The sequence below is a fragment of the Cynara cardunculus genome (assembly GCF_001531365.2).
Source record: "Cynara cardunculus var. scolymus isolate 2C chromosome LG 17, CcrdV1, whole genome shotgun sequence".
NCBI classification, from domain to species: Eukaryota; Viridiplantae; Streptophyta; class Magnoliopsida; order Asterales; family Asteraceae; genus Cynara; species Cynara cardunculus.
Window position 1 is genome coordinate 32,643,826 of NC_037544.1, and position 4,220 is coordinate 32,648,045.

At 37.7% G+C, this 4,220-nt stretch overlaps 1 non-coding gene across 1 annotated transcript; it reads right to left on the bottom strand.

Annotated features, from left to right (window-relative positions):
- Positions 1–3,361: 3,361 nt before the first annotated feature.
- LOC112501336 lies at positions 3,362–3,468 on the bottom strand. Its single transcript, XR_003067468.1, has one exon. It is a non-coding gene; the product is annotated as a small nucleolar RNA R71 (small nucleolar RNA).
- Positions 3,469–4,220: the final 752 nt, after the last annotated feature.

The window sequence follows — 4,220 nt, forward strand, 5'->3', positions numbered from 1 at the left end:
TTGGTCTGCTTACATCCCCCGACCAAACTTGCTAGGGTTAGAATTGTTACTATTACATTTTGTTTTATAGGTTCTTTTCACCGGTCTTTGATGGGGACATGAAGATTTTGGGGTAAGGTATTCGTAGCTTGAAAACATGACTGTTAAAACACGAAGCCGTTCTCCCAATCTTTTTTATTTATGTTGATTAATGCAACTTATCCATTTGAAGTTGAAGATTAAGTGGCCTTCGTAAGGATGTTGAAGTTAAGTGGTCGTTTACCAAACACTTACCCGGGCAAGCGCTTTCTAAGTCACATTATCTTTTTGGATGAATACGGTAAGAGCCTATTTACCAAATCCTTACCCGCTTACCCGGGTAAGTGTTTACCAATTCACATTACCTTATTGGATGAATAAGACAATGATCAAGAATTTTACTCGGATGAATATGGTAAGGACCGAGAGTCTTACCCGATAAGTGAGGGTGATGACTCTTACAATGGTCAGCTGCTTACCAGGTAAGCGCTCAGTAAATAGCCACTTAATATCCATTTCTTAAAAAAAATAAAAAATGTGGACAAGAATATTTATATGGCAGTTTGTTCATCAAGAAACTTTTATGAATGCTTCTAATTATGTTTTCATGAATTTGATTTGTTTTAAATTTCTCTGCCTCTCTCATGTCAAAATGTTGTTCCTATGAGCTTTCATGTTGCTTATGATTTTCATCCTTTATGTTTACCCAGTACATTTAGATATTGACCTGAATTTTTGCAATTACAAACAAAGCAAGAAGCAAGATTTTGAACACGGTTTGTCAATGTTGGATGTGATAATGCATGTGTTTGAATAATTTGAAGGGTAGTAGGATGTAACATTAAGCCATCTTTAAGTTTGGTTTTCAAATATATTTTTGGTAGGCCATCATTTTAGTAACATTACATCTTGTTTTTTCTTTGTATTTTTTTTTTAATTATTTTGAATAGAACTTTACTTGGTGATAGGAATTACTGATAAGCATGGTTTATTACATGCTTAAAGTACCTATTTCTTATGTTTAATAGGAAGATTTTCATAGTTTATCCCAACCTTGAGTCATTTTTACTTCTTTATTTTTCATTTGTTATGTTTGGAGCTAATTGTGATGATGAATCTGTTTTTACAACAAGTTGGAGTAGATAACATCTTTTGACTCATTACACTGCACTGCAATGCTACAGCATTCCAACAGCATCGCCCGACTGCATTTTGGCTTTTTGAAGGAGGTGCTTATTGATTAAGTCGTGTCTTGGATGGAGGTCTGAGCTGAAGAAGCTCTCGTTTTGGACTATTAGCAGCTGGTGAAATGAAGGGGAGAAGACCTTTTGGATGACATGTTTTGATGGAGATGAAATCTCCTTTTTGTAGTCTTTTCATTATGTACTTTGTACTTTGTACTTTGTACCTCTCTTAAGTTTTTGTCTTTTCTTCAAGTGTTGGGTATAAAAGAAGGCCTTTGGCCTCTCTTTTATACAACAAGAACCTTGGACGATTTCTTTGTCTAAGATTGTATTCCCAAAACACTCTCATCTTATTATTAATATTACAAGCTTTTAAGTATTTAATTATTGTTCTTCATTTCTTGTCTTTTATTTATTGTCATTTATTTTACGTCTTTACTTTCCGTCATTTATTTTCCGTATTATTTACTTTTATGTCTTTACTTTACGTCATTTATTTATGTCATTTACTTTCCGTAATGAGTAGCTAATTTCATTAGTWCGGGTGTAGGGTAAAGGGTGAAATGTTAAACCGAATGAAAGTGGACATTGTTTCACAATAACAATGTTCCACTATTTCATTCAAGTTTTATAAAACCAAGCACACTTCTTGACGAGTTGATCACTTTGAAAGTGTTAAAGTGCCATGGACTTAGAAATAAGCCATGATAAGCACGTCAGCTTGAATGATATGAGAGGTAGACTTGAGAAAGTTGCCGACAAGGAGACTTGTCATTTATATTTTTCAACTTGAGCTCCCGATGGGTTGGTCACTCTCTAAAAGTGTCAAAGTGTGATAGATTCAAAGATGAATTATCAAGAACACGCCAACTTGAATGATATGGGAATCGGCTCGAAAGAGTGATTTTTAACAAATAGATTTTGTTTAGCCATATATCTTGAAGACACCATTTTGTCACTATCCCTGGTCCGAACACCTCATAGAGATATGGGTGCTAAGCTATAATATAGTGAAAAGGTGAAGTCCGAGAGGAATACCTTCAAGATAAATGGTGGGATCGGTTCTTCCTTAGCTTTGTCTGCTGGATCTCGTATTTACGTTTCACCCCAAATCTTACACCCGTGCTACCTTTATGATTCTGTTTATTATTCTGCTTTATATTACCTGTGTTAACTTGAACTCAACTAAAGTCTTCGTTTTCGCCATCTGAAATCATCTCTTTTATTGGACTCGAATCTAACTTTGGCTACAGTCCCTGTGGACGATAATCCGGTACTTGTACCACTTATTACTTGGAAAGACGACGTTGGGCTATTCTGTATACTTGCTTTGTGGCCCAATTTCATTAAGTCTAAAGGTAAATGATTTGGTCGACCAAGTTTTTGGCGCCGCTGCCGGGGACTGACAAGCTTAAAGTTTTCTTTTGAGAAAAGTAAAAGATTTGATTTTTCTTGTACCTGTTTTTGAAAAGTGGTGTATGCCAAGAACACATCGCGGGGATTTTTTCGAATTTGATCCAGACCTTGAGAGAACGTTTCACCATAGAAGGAGGGCTCAGAGAGCATTTCAGGCTCTACTCCCTCCCAATATGGAGTTACCTGCTCCCAATATTCCGGAAGCACCACGTTTGGAAAACCAACCGCCAATTTTTGGGCAAATACCACCTTTTCCGAATTTTCATCAAGGAAACCTACATCATGAGAATGAGAATAATTTGGACACTGAGTCAGACCCGACTAAGCAACAAAGAGCACAAACTCCAAATATCATTAATCTGGCAAATTCAAAAAATGGACGGATCATGGATTATGCTATCCCAGTCTTTGAGCAATTAAATTCTGGGATAGTTAGACCACACATGACCGCTCTCCATTTCGAGCTAAAACCGATAATGTTTCATATGTTACAGACTAATGGTCAATTTRCTGGACTGCCCTCAGAAGACCCCCATTCTCATCTAAAGTCTTTTATGGAAATCACAGATGCCTTCCTGATCCCAGGAGTGTCAAATGACGCTCTCAGACTTACCTTATTTCCATTTTCATTACGAGATCGGGCAAAAGCATGGTTTAACTCTTTAACACCAGGATCTGTGCCGTCATGGGATAACATGGCGGAGAAATTTTTGCGAAAATATTTTCCACAGACAAGGAACGCCAAATCCAGAAACAAAATCTGTCTTTTTAAACAACTGGAAGATGAAGCTGTTCCTGACGCGTGGGAGAGGTTTAAAGAGCTGTTGAGGAAATGCCCACACCATGGCATTCCGTACTGTATTTAACTTGAGACGTTTTACAATGGGTTAAGTCCCATGGCAAAACAAATGCTCGACGCGACTGCAGGCGGAGCCTTTACAGCCAGTACCTATAATGAGGGATATGAGATCCTAGAAAAGATATCAGCAAACAATGGGCATTGGGCTGACCCACGTGCCCAGACACAGAAAAAGACTGCTGGAATACATGAAGTGGATGCATACACTGCATTAACAGCTCAGCTTACCTTCATGACCAATTTATTGAAAAATTTAACTTCTGGTCAGGGACTACAGCAAGATGCTAACACATCTGTTCCAACAGTCCTATCTGTGCAATGTATATGCTGTGGTGGGGATCATTCATATGAACATTGTTCTCACAATTCTGAATCAGTAAATTATTTTCAAAACAGATCGAATCCCTACTCTAACTCATACAATGCAGTTGGAGACAGCACCCGAACTTTTCTTGGACCAGTCCCAGCCTTAATCCACCAGTCCATAAGCAGCAAGGAACTTCTAATTTCCAATCACAGCATCATGCAAACAGTTCTAACTCTCAAAACCACCAGCAAAGTTTTCAAAATTCTCATCCACATTTTCAAAACAAACCTCCTCCACAGGCAGAATCATCATCTTCTTTGGAAGCTATGATTAAAGGGCTTTTAGCACAGGCTCAAGCCCAAAATCAAGCTTTGATTAATCAGCAGAGTGCTGCCATCAGGAATTTAGAGACTCAAGTCAGTCAACTTGCACTTAA